Source organism: Pseudophryne corroboree, chromosome 4, assembly GCF_028390025.1.
Source record: "Pseudophryne corroboree isolate aPseCor3 chromosome 4, aPseCor3.hap2, whole genome shotgun sequence".
In the NCBI taxonomy this organism is placed as follows: Eukaryota; Metazoa; Chordata; class Amphibia; order Anura; family Myobatrachidae; genus Pseudophryne; species Pseudophryne corroboree.
Window position 1 is genome coordinate 530697821 of NC_086447.1, and position 19376 is coordinate 530717196.

Here is a 19376-nt window from a genome sequence, read left to right on the forward strand (position 1 = left end):
GGCACTGGGGGGGATATCTGGCACTGGGGCATATATGGCACTGGGGGGGGGATATCTGGCACGGGGTGGATATGTGGCACTGGGGGGGGGGGGGATATCTGGCACTGGGAGGGAATATCTGGCCCTGGGGCTTATATGGCACTGGGGGAGAATATCTGGCACTGGGGGGGAATATCTGTCACTGGGGATATATGGCACTCGGGGGGAATATATGGCACTGGCGGCATATCTGGCACTGGGGGAATATCTGGCACTGGGGGCATATGTGGCACTGGGGGGGAATATATGGCACTGGCGGCATATCTGGCATGGGGGGAATATCTGGCACTGGGGGCATATGTGGCACTGGGGGGGAATATCTGGCACTGGGGGCATATCTGGCACTGGGGGGGTATATGTGTACCTGGCACATGGGGGGGGGGGGCTATATTTGGCACCGGGGGCATGTGAGTACCTGGCACCGTGGGGAAATATCTGGCACTGGGGACATATGTGGCACTGGGAGCACAGCCCTAGCAACAAGGACTACCTCCTAGCAACGAGCATGACACCCAGTGCATGAAACACCTGACAACGAGCATGACACCCAGTGCATGAAACACCTGGCAACGAGCATGACACCCAGTGCATGAAACCCCTGACAACGAGAAGGTAATTGAAAAGTAATTAGAAGCCTTACTGTAGGACTTAATGTGTAATGGGCATTACGGTGTGTGGCATAATGTATCACGGACATTGTGGTGTGTGTCATAATGTGTCACAGGCATTACGGTGTATGGTATACTATATCGCGGGCATTGTGATATGTGGTATAATGTCTCAGGGTCATTGCAGTGTGTGGCATAATGTATCACGGACATTGCGGTGTGTGTCATAATGTGTCAGGCATTACGGTGTGTGGTATACTATATCACGGGCATTGTGGTATGTGGTATAATGTCTCAGGGTCATTGCAGTGTGGCATAATACATAACGGGCATTGCGGTGTGTGGCATAGGGTATAACGGGCAGGGCATTGCGGTATGTGTCACAGGCATTACGGTGTATGGTATACTATATCACGGGCATTGTGGTATAATGTCTCAAGGTCATTGCGGTGTGTGTCATAATGTGTCACAGGCATTGTATGTGCTATAATGTATCAGGGGCATTGCAGTGTGTAGCATAATGTATAACGGGCATTGCGATTCCTGTCATAATGTGTCGGGGGCATTACGGTGTGTGGCATAATGTGTCGGGGGCATTACAGTGTGTGCATATTGTGTCATGTGCATTGTTGTGTGCGGCATAATGTCTAAGGGCCATTGCAGTATGTGGCATAATGTATACTGGGCATTACTATAAGGAGGAAAAATGACAAATAATGTAAGGGGCATGAATCAGGATTATTTTTCTTTCCTGTGGTGGCTAACGTCTGGGCGTGCAGGTTGCAAAACTGGGGTATAAGGTAGTCTTTTCCTGCAATACCACGCCCCTTTACGAGAAACCACGCCCATTCCAACAAAACCACGCCCCTTTTTTTGCAGCGCGCGCCGAAGGCGCGCGCATATTTGTCCCTTTCTTGCTCCCAGTTATGCAGCGGGGGGGGCGCCAAAAATTTTTTGGCTTGGGGGAGAAAAATTTCTAGTTACGCCACTGCCCTGAATCCAACTTTTAAGTAAGTACTCATATTCAGAGTAGAAAACATCTGACTTTTCATGAACTTGGACGCTATTACATTGGCCGAGTTTGCAAAATGTCCAACTTTTGTGGTAAAATCTGGCATTTTACAAACTCTGCTCCTATTACATCCTGGCCATTATATCTAAGGTATAGGTGATTTTTATTTCAAGAAAATAAAAGCTTCAAAATTCTAGGGCTTAATTTAATCATCTTAAATGAGAACTGAAATGGGAAAGCCTATTTTTTAATAAAAGTAAATACAAGAGAATATGTAAAACAACATTGATCTGCTATTGCTAGAATACTATGGGTTTGATTCATGTTTGTAAGTAAAGCAAAAAAAATAGGATTTTAATACCTACCGGTAAATCCTCTTCTCCTAGTCCGTGGAGGATGCTGGGGTCCACTTCAGTACCATGGGGTATAGACGGTTCCGCAGGAGCCATGGGCACTTTAAGACTTTTCAAGGGTGTGAACTGGCTCCCCCTCTATGCCCCTCCTCCAGACCTCAGTTATAGGAACTGTACCCAGGGAGACGGACATTTCGAGGAAAGGATTTACTTTTATACTAATGGTGAGAATCATACCAGCTCACACCTCAACCATGCCGCACAACATGGCATTCAACATGACACACGCCAACAGGCATGAACCATTTACAGCAACATGCTGAAAACAAATGAAACACAACTTGTGTAACTATAAAGAACAAACTGCAGGTAAAGTACGCACTGGGGGGGGGGGGGGGGGGGTGATTCCGAGTTTTTCGCTCGCTAACTGCTTTTAGCAGCATTGCACATGCTAAGCCACCGCCCTCTGGCAGTGTATCTTAGCTTAGCAGAATTGCGTACGAAAGATTAGCAGAATTGCAAATAGAAATTTCTTAGCAGTTTCTGAGTAGCTCCAGACTTACTCAGCCATTGTGACCAGCTCAGTCCTTTTCGTTCCTGGTTTGATGTCACAAACACACCTAGCGTTTGCCCAACCACTCCCCCGTTTCTCCAGCCACTCCTGCGTTTTGCAACTCAAACGCCTGCGTTTTTCCGCACACTCCCATAAAACGGCCAGTTTCCGCCCAGAAACACCCACTTCCTGTCAATCACACTACGATCAGCACAGCGATGAAAAAACTTCGTTATGCCGTGAGTAAAATACCTAACTTTTGTGTAAAATAACTAAGTGCATGCGCTCTGCGAACCTTGCGCATGCGCAGTAAGCGACTAACCGCAGTATAGCGAAAATCGACAACGAGCGAACAACTCGGAATGACCCCCTGGGTCGGGTGCACAGCATCCTCTACGGACTAGGAGAAAAGGATTTACCGGTAGGTATTAAATCCTATTTTCTCATACATCCTAGAGGATGCTGGGGTCCACTTCAGTACCATGGGGTTATACCAAAGCTCCAGTACGGGCAGAGAGTGCGGATGACTCTGCAGTACCGCTTGACCGAACTTGAGGTCCTCATCGGCCAAGGTGTAAAACTTGTAAAATTTAGCAAATGTGTTTGACCCTGACCAAGTAGCTGCTCAGCAAAGTTGTAAAGCCGAGACGCCCCGGGCAGCAGCCCAGGATTAGCCCACTTTCCCAGTAGAATGGGCCTTCACCGACTTCGGTACCGGCAAGCCTGCCGTAGAATGAGCGTGCCGAATTGTCCCTCTGATCCAGCACGCAATAGTCTGCTTAGAATCAGGACACCCAATCTTTTTGGGAGCATACAGGACAAACAGAGCCTCTGTTTTCCGTATGCGAGCTGTTCTTGCAACATAAATCTTCAAAGCTCTAACCACATCTAGAGACTGTGACTCAGTGAAAGTGTCAGTAGCTACTGGCACCACAATAGGTTGGTTTATGTGGAAGGACAAAACCACCTTTGGAAGAAATTGTTGATGAGTTCTTAACTCTGCCCTATCTTCATGGAAGATCAGGTAAGGGCTCTTGTGAGACAAGGCCCCCAACTCAGACACCCGCCTTGCGGATGCCAAGGCCAAAAGCATCACCACTTTACAAGTGAGAAACTTCAATTCTATCTCCTGCAGAGGTTCAAACCAATCTGATTGAAGGAACTGCAACACCACATTAAGGTCCCATGGTGCCACTGGAGGCACAAATGGAGGCTGGATGTGCAGAACCCCTTTCACGAACATCTGAACTTCGGGAAAGGAGGCCAGTTGTTTTTTAAAGAAAATTGATAAGGCCGAAATCTGGACCTTGATTGACCCCAATCTAAGGCCCGCATCCACCAGCCTGCAGAAGATGGAGAAAACGTGCCAACTCAAACTCTTGGGTAGGAGCCTTCTTGGATTCACACCAAGACACATATTTTCTCCAAATACGGTGGTAATGTTTAGACGTTACTCCTTTCCTGGCCTGAATAAGAGTGGGGATGACTTCTTTGGGAATACCCTTTTGGGTTAGGATCCGACGCTCAACAGCCATGCCGTCAAATGTAGCCGCGGTAAGTCTTGATACACACATGGCCCCTGCTGTAGTAGGTCCTCTCGAGGAGGAAGAGGCTGAGGATCTTCTATGAGAAACTCCTGAAGATCTGGATACCAAGCCCTCCTTGGCCAGTCTGGGGCAATGAAGATTGCTCAAACTCTTGTTCTTCTTATTATTTTGAGAACTTTTGGAAGCAGTGGAAGTGGAGGGAAAACGTATACCGACCGAAACACTCACTGGGTCACCAGTGCATCCACTGCTATTGCTTGAGGGTCTCTCGACCTGGAACAATATCTCTGAAGCTTCTTGTTTAGACGAGATGCCATCATGTCTACTTGAGGAACTCCCCAAAGACTTGTCACCTCTGCGAAGACTTCTTGGTGGATGCCCCACTCTCCTGGATGGAGATCGTGTCTGCTGAGGAAGTCTGCTTCCCAGTTGTCCACTCCCGGAATGAAAATTGCTGACATAGCTCTAACATGTCTTTTTGCCCAGAGGAGAATCCTTGTCACCTCTGCCATTGCCGTTCTGCTTTTTGTTCCACCTTGCCTGTTAATGTACGCGACTTCTGTTAAATTGTCCGACTGGATCTGCACGGGATCTTGAAGAAGATGTACCGCTTGTAGAAGGCCGTTGTAAATGGCTCTCAATTCCAGAACGTTTATGTGAAGGCAGGCTTCCAGACTTGACCATTTTCCTTGGAAGCTTTCCCCCTGTGTGACAGCTCCCCAGCATCGGAGACTTGCATCCGTGGTTATTAGGACCCAGTCGTGAATCCCAAACCTGCGCCCCTCTAGTAGGTGAGAACTGTGTAGCCACCACAGGAGCGAAATCCTGGCTTTGGGGGACAGGATTATTTTCCGGTGCATGTGTAGGTGGGATCCGGACCACTTGTCCAACAGGTCCTAATGGAATACTCTGGCATGGAATCGGCCAAACTGTATGGCCTCGTAGGCCGCTACCATTTCCCCCAACAACCGAATGCATTGATGGATCGACACACTTGTTGGTTTCAATATTTGTTTGACCATTTTCTGGATTTCCAGAGCCTTTTCCACTGGAAGAAATACTCTCCGTACTTCTGTGTCCAGAATCATCCCTAAAAAGGGCAATCTTGTCGTCGGTTCCAACTGCGACTTTGGAAAATTCATGATCCAACCGTGTTGTTGGAGTATTGACAGGGAGAGTGCAATGTTCTGCACCAACTGTTCCCTGGATCTCGCTTTTATCAGGAGATTGTCCAGATAAGGAATTATATTGACTCCTTTTTAACGAAGGAGGACCATCATCTCCGCCATCACCTTGGTGAATACCCTCGGTGCCGTGGAGAGTCCGAACAGCAACATCTGGAACTGGTAATGGCAATCCTGTACTGCGAATCTCAGATAAGCTTGGTGAGGAGGATAAATGGGAACATGCAAGTAAGCATCTTTTATGTCTACTGACACCATGAAGTCCCCCTCTTCCAGACTGGAAATCACTACCCTCAGGGATTCGATCTTGAACTTGAACCTTTTCAGGTAGAGATTCAGATTTATCAGGTTTAAAATCGGTCTGACCGAGTCATCCGGCTTCGGAACTAGGAAGAGGCTTGAATAAAAAACCTTCTCCTTACTGTGCCAAGGGTACCAGGACAATGACCTGATCCTGACATAATTTTTGAATTGCCGTTGTTACTGCCTCTCTTCCCGGAAGAGAAGCTGGCAAGGTCGATTTGAAAAATCGGCATGGGGGGACGTCTTGAAACTCTAGTTTGTACCCATGGGACACTCTTTGTAAGATCCATTGGTCCAGGCCAGATTGAATCCAGATTTGGCTGAAAAGTTTCAGACGTGCTCCCACCCGAGCAGACTCCCGCAAGGGAGCCCCAGTGTTATGCTGCAGATTTGGCAGAAGCAGGGGTGGACTTCTGCTTCTGCGATCCGGGAGACACTGCGGATTTCTTTCCTTTTCACCTTTCTTTTTCGCCGGCTTAGGAGCATAAGGCAAGAATGTCGACTTACCTGCGGTAGCCACCGAGACTAACGCATCCAGCCCATCACCAAACAAGGCCTCACCTTTATACGGGAGAGCCTCCATATTTCTTTTGGAATCTGCATCAGAATTCCACTGGCGAATCCACAACGCCCTCCGAGCCGATACTGCCATGGTAGCGGTTCTTGATCCCAAGAGACCAATATATTTCATGGTTTCTAGTACGTACGCAACAGCGTCGTTGATATGACCTAACGTTAGGAGTATCTCATCTCCATCTATTGTGTCCATATCTAATGACAAGTTTTCTGACCACTTTTCAATAGCACTACTCAGCCACGCACAGACAATGGTAGGCCTGAGTAAGCCTGAGTAGTGTCCCATTGGCCACATCAATAGATCACCTCACTCACTTGCGGTCTGTCGGCTCCTTAAGTGAAGCCATTCCAGGCGCAGGGAGAAACACCTTTTCTCTTTTATGACAGGGCCCTGTCTAAAATGCGGAGTGACTCCCACCTTTTGGAAAAAGGTAAGCTGCCTGAATTCCTTTTGGGAATCTGAAATTTCTTTTCAGGTTAAATCAGACTCCCTCTACGAGACTGTTCAGCTCCTGAGGTGAAGGGAAAATTACATTACTTCTTTACTAAAGTAAACCCTCTCCTTGTGGTAAAAGAGGGGGCTTCGTAACTTCTAACACCTCCTTTATAGCTAAAACATGTTTTGAATGCTTTTTGCTAACTTAGGACCTATTCCCCTGGAATCACTAGTGTCGACACAGGAATCAGAGTCCGTGTCGGTATCAGTTTGTACTACTTGTGCAAATTTGTATGTGACCCAGAGGGGTCCCTGTGGATGAATGGCAGAACTATTAAAAATCACATCTTCAACAGATTATATTCAGTTTTCTGTATGAGATTCAGTCCAACCCTTACTGATATGATTCACACTATCATGTAACCTTTTACCCAGTCAGGCTCTTTGTGTCATATTACACCTCTGTGTCTCTAACATGTCTCCCACAGAGGAAGAATTCCAGACATGTCACACACGTGCACAACCACACCACAGACACTCCGGGACTTATAGGGGATAGACCCACAGTAAAATCTGTCAGAGGGACACAGATAGGATTTGCCAGTTCACAACCCAGCGCCAGTAACACAATGTCTGTGAACACAAAATGCCCACTGACATGCAGCGCTTTTATAATGCTAATCACACAATTATATAGCACCAAATTCACTGTGGCCCCCCCTGTTTTGCATCCTGATACTTGTTCAGTAGTGGAGTAGGACCAGCGTTGTCTCTGCAGTCTGAGGAGAGAGAGAAAATGGCGCTGAGCAGTGTGCTGGCTGACTGAGGAGGAAGCTCCACTCTTCATTGGTGTGTTTCTCCTCAGCTTTTATGAGGTCATTTTTTATACTGGCGGGGAAAGGGCTGTGCCTCAGCAACTTATGCCCTTTATTTATGCCAGTTTCCACAGGTTTCATGCTTCCCAGGTTGCCCCCCCCCCCCATGTTCTGCACCCTGCAGTGCCTGTATATGTGTGGGCAAAATGGCGTGCTGCGCTCCCGCTAGCCGCGCGGTACCTTTTAACCATCACTTCCTTGATTGAAGATCTGTCTTCTAACACTCACCTGTATTCTGACTTCTGGCTCTGTGAAGGGGGTGAAGGCGTGCTGTGGGAGTGAGCATCTAGGCACGGCTAGCGTTCAGTTCCCTTCAGGAGCTAATGGTGTCCTGTCAGCCGGAAGCAGAGCCATGAAACTCTTTAGGAAGTTGGTTCCTACTTATGCCCTCAGAGCCGGCCCTAACCAATATGATGCCCTAGGCAAGATTTTGGCTGGTGCCCCCTAGCACCACCGCTAGTTCCGCCTCTGACCCTGCACGCATTTCCCAGCACCATCACCCCTCACCCATAACAGTCCTTTTTTTTTGTTTTCCTACCCCCTGTAATTTAAATAAGAACAGTGTGCACATTCGGCGCACAACCCAAAAAGGTATGTGTTTTTGCTGGCAAGGGGCATGGCCACACAATAGTACCCCCAATTCAAATTATGCTTCACAGTAGTGCAACGTTATTCACAATTTACCATGCGATAGTGTCCCTTATTCACATTACATCACACAGTAGTACCACTTTACCTTATATACGTTACTCCTCACAGTAGTGCCCCTCATTCACATAACATCATACTGAATTGCTCCTTATTCACATTACACCACACCATATTGTTCTTTATTCTCATTACCCCACACCATATTGCTCTTTATTCACATTAGACCACACAGTAGTGCCCTTTCTATACATTACGCCACACAGTAGAGCACCTTATACACATAATGCCACACATTGGTAATGCATTTATACACATAATACCACACAGTAATGCCTCTTACACATATGACACACATTATTAATGTCCTTATAAACATAGTGCGCCTTACACATTATGCCAACCCTTATTAATGCCCTTATGCACATAATTTCCCTTACACATATGCCGCACATTGTTAATGCCCATAATGACACACATAATGTCCCTTACACATATGCCGCACATTATTAGTGCCCTTATACACTTAATGACACACATAGTGCCCCTTACACATATGTTATACATTATTAATACCCTTATACACATAATGACACATATAGTTCCTGGTGTGAGTCAACTGGCAGCTCTGCTAACGTCGGGTGCCTATTTTTTTAATGAAAATGCATCTTCTTTGCATTGCTATGTGGCTAAGATGCACAAGCAGCTTCTGCTGATTAAAATGATATGTGGCATGCCTATACTGTTTGAGACTGTGGCTGTATCTGCATACGAAATGCTACACACAGAATATAGGCATGCCACATATCATTTTAATCAGCAGAAGCTGCTTGTGCCTCTAGGCATACCAGATGCCCTAGGCAATTGCCTAGTTTGCCTATGCCTAAGGCCGGCTCTGTCTGCCCCCTCAGTCCCACGAAGCAGGGAGACTGTTGCCAGCAGTTCTCCCCGAAAATAAAAAACCTAACATAAGTCTCTTCAGAGAAACTCAGTAGAGCTCCTCTGGAGTGCATCCAGTCTGCCTGGGCACATTTCTAAAACCGAGGCCTGGAGGAGGGGCATAGAGGGAGGAGCCAGTTCCCTTGAAAAGTCTTAAAGTGCCCATGGCTAATACGGGACCGTCTATACCCCATGGTACTGAAGTGGACCCCAGCATCCTCTAGGACGTATGAGAAAAGCAAGTAACTTTAGGAGTAATTCAGACCTGATCGCTCGCTAGGGGTTTTTGCACTGCTGCGAACTGATAGTCGCCCCCTATAGGGGAGTGTATTTTCGCTTTGCAAGTGTGCGAACGCATGTGTAGCAGAGCTGTACGAACAGATTTTGTGCAGTCTCTGAGTAGCCCAGGACTTACTCAGCCACTGCGAACACTTCAGCCTGTCCGGGACCGGAATTGACGTCAGGAACCCTCCCTGCAAACGCTTGGACACGCCTGCGTTTTTCCAACCACTCCCAGAAATCAGTCAGTTACCACCCACAATTGGCTTCTTCCTTTCAATCTCCTTCGGATCGCCTGTGCGAATGGATTCTTCGCACAAACCCATCACTGAGCGGCGATCCCTTTTGTACCTGTGCGATGCGCCTGCGCATTGCGGTGCATATGCATGCGCAGTTCTGACCTGATCGCAGCGCTGCAAAAAATGCTAGCGAGCTATCAGGTCTGAATTAGGCCCTTTATGTCTGGAACAAACCATGTTGCCATGCTAGGGGAGCAAATACATTTTAATACAGTAAATTCTGTAATAAAATGCAAAGGAAAAGCAAAATAATGCATCTTAAAAGGAAATCAGTTCTGCAAAGGTCAAAGTTGAATATGCAGAATCAGAATCATAAAATACAGCAGTTCTAATCTAACTCCCAATTAATAAGAAAAAATTATTTTGGCCCACTAATTGATGAATTAAAAAAATATTTAAAGTACACACCTAAGCGACAGTGCGACCCAACGACACGGTGATGAGATATAACAATATATAACATTACATACACACTTCATAATGTATGGTATAATGACATTATATTGCACTATATGCTTCATATAACAATACCGCATTGTCCATGGAATTGCCCTTTTTAGCGCGCAGAAGATACAGTGGGACAGTGCAACAACCCAATTCATCAGAAGGGAGTACAGACTGAGGTGGACAACCTCAATATAGGAAATGGAATGCTAACATTATAGTGATTATAAAAACTAGGTTAACTTTGGAAAAGAGGGTTTTTTGTTGTGACTGAACTAATATGTACAAATATATTGTTCGTCAATACAAAAGTTTGACCATGGACCATGGACCATGGAAATTAACAATAGTTATCATTTACAGTATAATACAGTAGTAGCTCCACCATATTCTGCATTTTTTTTAACAGATGACAATGGCCCTCATTCCGAGTTGTTCGCTCGCTAGCAGATTTTAGCAGCATTGCACACGCTAGGCCGCCGCCCTCTGGGAGTGTATCTTAGCATAGCAGAATAGCGAACGAAAGATTAGCAGAATTGCTACTAAATAATTATTTGCAGTTTCTGAGTAGCTCCAGACCTACTCACAGATTGCGATCAGCTCAGTCCGTTTAGTTCCTGGTTTGACGTCACAAACACGCCCTGCGTTCGGCCAGCCACTCCCCCGTTTCAGCAGACACTCCCGCGTTTTTCCCTGACATGCCTGCGTTTTTTTGCTAATGCCGGGAAAACGCAGAGTTGCCGCCCAGAAACGCCCCTTTCCTGTCAATCATTTACTGAACACCAGTGCGACTGAAAAGCGCCGCAGAAGCCACAGCAAAACTGCTAAGTTTTGTGTTAAATAACTAAGCGCATGCGCCCTGCGTGCCTTGCGCATGCGCAATTTGCAACTAATCGCAGCATAGCGAAAATCGGCAACGAGCGAACAACTCGGAATGACCACCAATGTGTAGTCATAATTAATTGTGCAAAAGAAGGTTTCACCATGAACATAGAACCATATGGGCAGGTAAGTTGTAGAATAGTTGTAAACCAAGTGGAACCCAGGGCGAAAATTTCCTTTGGCTCCCCCTACCCCCCACCCTAAAAAATAATAATAATAAAAAAAAAAATTAACATAGCTTAAGCAGAATGATATGTGGTGCAGGTCAAATTGACACTCTGACCTATTTGTTCCCTCCCCCCCCCTCCAGATAGCATACTTTTTCCTGCATAATGGTGTACTGAGTACTTGGGATTAGTATGTTAACTGACCCCTCTATACCCTACACTTCTTAAGAGACCCCGTGACCCCTCTTTACCTTTTACTACGTCCCTGACCCCTCTGTACCCTACACTAAAATCTCTGACCTCTCTATACTCTACACTACATTACTGACCCCTCTACACCCTTCACTATATTACTGACTTCTCTATACCCTCCACTATATTACTGAGTTCTCTATACCCTCCACTTCATCACTGATCCCTCTATACTCTACACTACATCACTGACGCCTGTATACCCTACACTATATCACTGACACTGACCCCTCTATACCCCACACTATATCAATGACCTCTCTATACCCAACACTACATGATAGGGGGAGTGATTAGCAGAGACAGGGGCCCACAGGTGATTGTAGCTTCCTGCTGCATATCCCAGTGATTGCATCTAATACTCCTGTCTATACACAGGGCACAGGTCTAGATACCTCTATAATACACTATACACAGCTCAATATTACACTATACACTGGGCACAGCCTCTATATTACACCACACATGGGATTTAAGATAAGACACAAATAACTCACCCATGAGCTATGTGGGGCTATTTCTCCATCTCCATGGTAAAGGTAACCATCCTGATGATGCATGTGGAAGTGACGTCACCCATACCTGGTGCCTGTGTTCCCTCTGCCCACTCACATATACCCCAGCTCTTCCCAACCTGTGTCCTAGGTGCCCCCTTACATGCCCCAGCTCCCTCTGCCTGTGTCATCTCTGCCCCATTCCCTGACATATATTGTCATAGTTTGGAGCAGAGAAGGGAAAGGGTGGACATGATAGAAACTTTCAAATATATCAAGGATTTTAACAAAGTCCAGGAGGGAAAGATTCTTCAAATGAAGAGAAGTATTAGAACATGAGAACATGCACTGAAACTGGAGGGAGGTACGTTCAGGGGAATTTGAGGAAAAATTATTTCACAGAAAGGATAGTGGACAATTGAAATAGCCTCCCTTCAGAGGAGGTAGAGGCTAAGACAGCAGAGCAATGTAAACATGGGATAGACACAAGGATATCCTTACAAAGAAATAAGGATCAAATATGGTAAAAAGGGACACACTATATGGGCCAAGAGGTTCTTATCTGCCGTTAAATTCTCAGTTTCTATATGCCCAAGCTCCCCCCTACCTGTGTCCTCTTGGCCCCCTCCATGACATATACCCCAGCTCCCCCCGTCTGTGACCCTTCTCTGCCCCCCCGACATATACCCCAGCTCCCCCCCATGTCTGTGTCCCCTCTGCCCCACTGACACGTACCCTAGTTCCCCGGTTCCTGTGTCCTCTCTGCCCCCCTGACATACCCCAGCTCCCCCGCTGCATGTGTCTTCTCTGCCCTCCCACCCCTGACATATACCCCAGCTCCCCCAGTGCCTATGTCTCCTCTGTCCCCTGACATGTACCCCAGCTTCCCTGATGCCTGTGTCCTCTCTGCCCTCTTGACATACTACAGTTTCCCTACTGCATGTGTCCTCTCTGCCTTCCCCTCCCGACATATACCCCAGCAGTGCTCACCTCCGCCACCATGCTGCTGGGTTGCTTCCTTTGGTGTGACTGGAAGCAGGAGAGAGCCGTGTGCGCCTCTCCTGCACCATTGCTGAGTCCAGTCTCCGGTAGCCATTTTAAATATGGTGCTCCTGAGCCAATCAAAGTTTGCAGTCTGGCAACCAATCAGGAGCCGCAGCTGCTGGACAGTGAGCTCTGATTGGCTGGTGACAGGCACCACTTGTAAAGTGTCAAAAGCCGTCCCAGAATATGGTGCTGGTGGCTAGCGAGAGCGGGCAGGTGCCATAAGATTGACTGCACCGGCTGGGTGACTGCAGTCGCGCCCTCAGGCCACAGCGCTCAGGTAGATTGCCCTGCTTGCCACCCCTAGATCTACCCCTGGGAATTCCCTTATCTTCCCTTAATTTTCAAGTGTATTAAAATTATTTTTATATACAAGAATTAATATATGTAGCTATAATAATTGGTGTAATCAATTCATCGTATTGCCTGTAAGGTTGATGCCCTGTATATTTTATTTTGATTTCCGTGGAACCATACAATAAAAACTGACAAATTATACAACTTTGTAGGGCTTACCTTCATTGTGCCTTTAGTTTTAATATGCAGTCTGTGAGTACCAGAGACCCATGCTAGTTAAAAAAAAACCCAATACAAAATATACTCACCTTAAGCCCTGCGCCTGCATCCGCCCGCTGCCATCCTTCCTTTCCGTCCGCTCGTCGGAACTATGGGAGAGACATCATGACGGCTCTCCCATAGGGCACAGCACACTGAAAAACCCGGAAGCAGGAGCTCAGGAGTGAACTCCTGCCTCCGGCTGCTGCTGTGGGGAAGGCGCCAGGCGCCCTCTGCTAACAAAATCTCAGCGAGCGCCTGACATCTCCCTGCTCGTGGGCTGACATCCTGGGTTAGGTGAGCTGGAGGAGGTCGGAACTGGTTAACCTCTGGGTACAACCTTGAATCACTCTCTTTGGGACATACCCCATTTTAGGGATATACTGTAGATATTTCCTATGTTTTTGATGCTCGATGTACTGTATGTTGTATTTGTTTGAGGTGTATGGTATTCTTTCATTACCCGTGTTACAACACTTCGATTTGTCATTTATGTTTTTTGTAATATTGTTCGTTATACATGCTGATTTCTCCGATGTTTGCATGTTGTACTGTATTTTTAATGTGCAGTTGTCCAATAAAGTATTTTAAAAAAGTGTTATACAAGTGAAATAAAAAATAAATAAATAAAAAAGTGTAGTATTAATAGAAAAATGTGAAAGAAATCATTCAGAGTGTTAAAAAGCGCTAAATTATATGTGATAGTGTGCCACCCTAAGGCAACCCAGTCCCACCATCCCAGGGGTCCCGCGTTGTGCCTTTAGAATCAATATGCAGTCTGTGAGTACCAAAGAGACCCATGCTAGTTAAAATCAATCAGAGCAGTTGGGAGGGGTGCTACTCCAAGCAAAGGAGTCCCAGCCTTCATGTGTACTTTGTACACAATATTGAATGTATGGGGGAAGGGGATCTTGGACTGCACACCCTAGTTACATATATATAGATGGAGCCACACTTATCTAGTAATCCGTTCGTCTAGACCCGCCGGGAGTTCACAGAGACGCTCCCATAATAGTGAATGGGGCGCGTGAGCGTCATGGACGCGTGCATGCCCCAGACGCAGCGATAGGCACGATTAGTTTGGCTCCATCTGTAGCTGGAGGTGCTACCATGCTGAGACTTGTAGTTCCACAAAGAAATTATAGTGCTGATGCACACTCCATGAGATTCTTGGTATACTTTTTGGCCAGTGTGATAAGCACTATACTGTACTTTCTTTCTCCGTATTTATCCTGCCTGTTTCTAGAGACAGAAATCTTCAAACTATGAGCTGTTTTAGGGTGCAGGAGAACAGGCGTTGAGGAATACTGATATAAACTAATTAAATGAATTAAGTGAATTGCAGATGGTATTAAGGAGATACCATAATTAGCCATGTCTAATACAGGATAAGAGGAACAAAATTATTTATAATTATGTTATACTAGTTAAAAGCCCGTCAAAATGACAGACACCAGGGCTGGATTAAATTGGGAGGGCGGGCGCTAGTCACATAGGAGCTGCTAGGTTTAATAACGTCCCGCTGCTGAAAGCCGGGGCTCTGTCATGCTGATTGTGTGTGTGTGAGTGTGTGTGTAGTGTTAACCTTTTATAAATATAGATGCTGTATATCTGTAGTGGGCAGGCTATAATGATGCTGCACTATATACACCAGTATTGGTACATGTAAGCTCACCAGTCCCTGCACAGCTCTCGGCAGTCTGGTGGGTGGAGGACACCAGAAGCCACCAGCAGCTGTCTGAAGGGGTCTGGCCATGGCCTGTCCAGGGTGGGGGAGAGGCGAGCAGAGAACCCTGTCTCTCCGTTGGTGCGCAGTATATATAAAGTAGTGATGAGCGGGTTCGGTTTCCGAGAAACCGAACCCCCCCGAACTTCACCTTGTTTACACGGGTCCGAGGCAGGTTCGAACCTTCCCGCCTTGCTCGGCTAACCCGAGCGCGCCCGTACGTCATCATCCCACTGTCGGATTCTTGCGAGATTCGGATTCTATATAAGCAGCCGCGCGTCGCCGCCATTTTCACTCGTGCATTGGAGATGATAGGGAGAGGACGTGGCTGGCATCCTCTCCGTTTATTGTAGAAGACAGTTGATTCTTGTTTGTTTTTTATTGCTTAATTGTGGGGAGGATTGGGGAGCAGCTGTTAGGAGTACAGTGCAGAGTTTTGCTGATAAGTGACCACCAGTTTTTTTATCCGTTCTCTGCCTGAAAAAAACGCTCCATACCATATCTGTGCTCAGTGTGCTGCGTGATATATCTGTGCTGAGTGCTCACACTGCTTAATTGTGGGGACTGGGGAGCAGCTATAGCAGGAGTACAGTGCAGAGTTTTGCTGACAGTGACCACCAGTATACGTTGTCTGCCTGAAAAACACTCCATATCTGTGCTCACAGTGTGCTGCTTTATTGTGGGGACTGGGGACCACCAGTATAATTAATATTATATAGGAGTAGTACAGTGCAGAGTGCACTGCTGTACCTACCTCTGTGTCGTCACTCGTCATCCATTAAGTATACTATCTATCTACATTGTATACCTGTGGTGCATTTTAGACTAGTTTAGCAGTTTGCTGACAGTGTCCACCAGTATACTATATATAGCAGTACGGTAGGCCACTGCTGTACCTACCTCTGTGTCGTCACTCGTCATCCATTAAGTATACTATCCATCTACATTGTATACCTGTGGTGCATTTTTTTAGACTAGTTTAGCAGTTTGCTGACAGTGTCCACCAGTATACTATATATAGCAGTACGGTAGGCCACTGCTGTACCTACCTCTGTGTCGTCACTCGTCATCCATTAAGTATACTATCCATCTACATTGTATACCTGTGGTGCATTTTTTTAGACTAGTTTAGCAGTTTGCTGACAGTGTCCACCAGTATACTATATATAGCAGTACGGTAGGCCACTGCTGTACCTACCTCTGTGTCATCACTCGTCATCCATTAAGTATACTATCCATCTACATTGTATACCTGTGGTGCATTTTTTTAGACTAGTTTAGCAGTTTGCTGACAGTGTCCACCAGTATACTATATATAGCAGTACGGTAGGCCACTGCTGTACCTACCTCTGTGTCGTCACTCGTCATCCATTAAGTATACTATCCATCTACATTGTATACCTGTGGTGCATTTTTTTAGACTAGTTTAGCAGTTTGCTGACAGTGTCCACCAGTATACTATATATAGCAGTACGGTAGGCCACTGCTGTACCTACCTCTGTGTCGTCACTCATCATCCATTAAGTATACTATCCATCTACATTGTATACCTGTGGTGCATTTTTTTAGACTAGTTTAGCAGTTTGCTGACAGTGTCCACCAGTATACTATATATAGCAGTACGGTAGGCCACTGCTGGACCTACCTCTGTGTCGTCACTCGTCATCCATTAAGTATACTATCCATCTACATTGTATACCTGTGGTGCATTTGTTTAGACTAGTTTAGCAGTTTGCTGACAGTGTCCACCAGTATACTATATATAGCAGTACGGTAGGCCACTGCTGTACCTACCTCTGTGTCGTCACTCGTCATCCATTAAGTATGCTATCCATCTACATTGTATACCTGTGGTGCATTTTTTTTAGACTAGTTTAGCAGTTTGCTGACAGTGTCCACCAGTATACTATATATAGCAGTACGGTAGGCCACTGCTGTACCTACCTCTGTGTCGTCACTCGTCATCCATTAAGTATACTATCCATCTACATTGTATACCTGTGGTGCATTTTTTTAGACTAGTTTAGCAGTTTGCTGACAGTGTCCACCAGTATACTATATATAGCAGTACGGTAGGCCACTGCTGTACCTACCTCTGTGTCGTCACTCGTCATCCATTAAGTATACTATCCATCTACATTGTATACCTGTGGTGCATTTTTTTAGACTAGTTTAGCAGTTTGCTGACAGTGTCCACCAGTATACTATATATAGCAGTACGGTAGACCACTGCTGTACCTACCTCTGTGTCGTCACTCGTCATCCATTAAGTATACTATCCATCTACATTGTATACCTGTGGTGCATTTTTTTAGACTAGTTTAGCAGTTTGCTGACAGTGTCCACCAGTATACTATATATAGCAGTACGGTAGGCCACTGCTGTACCTACCTCTGTGTTGTCACTCGTCATCCATTAAGTATACTATCCATCTACATTGTATACCTGTGGTGCATTTTTTTAGACTAGTTTAGCAGTTTATAAATTGAAAATAGAGGTGCTCATGAGAATCACATACCAAAATATCACAGGTTCAATATCAGCCAAGGAATAAATAGTAATGATAATAAGAAAATATAAAATACATATGTTTATTAATAGTGATATAGAAATACTATTTCATAATGGATAATTCAATATTCCATATGATTTTAGCAGAATATATAATATACAAAAATTTAAAAATAGCATGGATTATCTAAATCCAGAGTGTATTATTATACTTGAGAAATCACTGAACAGTATGGTTCAAAATGGTATGTATCAGAATGTTGCAGTCTCTTGGAGAATCACTGTTGCCACAGCTGCTACAGGTGAATCCTAAATGTGTCACATTGACTGCACGTATTAATTGATAGTCAGCATGGATAAATGTATGAAATACCTCTCCACAAGGGCTGGTGAACCCGAGCGTCCCCGGGTGAGTCCAAAAGTTGCCCAGTAATTGAAAAAGCTGGAAGGTACGTGGGATATCTGGATCTTTCAGCCAGCTGCACCGATTATTGGTTACCCTGCTTGTTACACCTTGCAGGTGCTTCGTGCGGGTGATCGTAACAGCAAGTAGTGTGGCTGCTGGATCGGGTGATGTATTGAGCCCGGGTATAGATGTGCGTACCTTCCAATCTACCTGGACTCCTCCTCCTTTTTGGAAATCACTGAACATTTCTCCAGGACGCACTCAAGCCATAGCCACTCCACCCGGCCTTACTAACAACAGCCGTGGACGGCTTTCTACGTGGCCGCACGATCAACTGCAGATGCCGCACGGACACGGCAATCACTTCCAGCGCTCCCCACGTTGGTCTCTACCGGCGGACGGTGCACGTCCAGGTAGATTGGAAGGTACGCACATCTATACTCGTTCCTAGGCAGGCTACGCTTTGTATCACCGCTTTCCAGAATAGGCACACAGCTGAAAACCTCTTACGGCAACTGAGGAAGATCATCGCATAATGGCTTACCCCAATTGGACTCTCCTGGGGATTTGTGACATTGGACAACGCCAGCAATATTGTGCGTGCATTACATCTGGGCAAATTCCATCACGTCCCATGTTTTGCACATACCTTGAATTTAAAACGACAGGGGAGTGCAAGAGATGCTGTCGGTGGCCCGAAGAATTGCGGGCCACTTTCGGCATTCATGCACCGCGTACAGAAGACTGGAGCACCACCAAACATTCCTGAACCTGCCCTGCCATCATCTGAAGCAAGAGGTGGTAACGAGGTGGAATTCAACCCTCTATATGCTTCAGAGGATGGAGGAGCAGCAAAAGGCCATTCAAGCCTATACATCTGGCCACGATATAGTCAAAGGAGGTGGAATGCACCTGACTCAAGTGCAGTGGATTTCAACGTTGTGCAAGGTTCTGCAACCCTTTGAACTTGCCACACGTGAAGTCAGTTCAGACACTGCCAGCCTGAGTCAGGTCATTCCCCTCATCAGGCTTTTGCAGAAGAAGCTGGAGACATTGAAGGAGGAGCTAAAACAGAGCGATTCCGCTAGGCATGTGGGACTTGTGGATGGAGCCCTTAATTCGCTTAACCAGGATTCATGGGTGGTCAATCTGTTGAAATCAGAGCACTACATTTTGGCCACCGTGCTTGATCCTAGATTTAAAACCTACGTTGTATCTCTCTTTCCGGCAGACACAAGTCTGCA

At 46.1% G+C, this 19376-nt stretch overlaps 1 long non-coding RNA gene across 1 annotated transcript in view; it reads left to right on the plus strand.

Annotated features, from left to right (window-relative positions):
• Positions 1-469: 469 nt before the first annotated feature.
• The window catches only part of LOC134911583 (uncharacterized), a 128291-nt gene continuing 109384 nt past the window's right edge, over positions 470-19376 (plus strand). Inside the window, exon 1 of the long non-coding RNA XR_010176697.1 lies at positions 470-651. This is a non-coding gene — a long non-coding RNA (uncharacterized LOC134911583). The remainder of the gene's footprint in view (positions 652-19376) is intronic.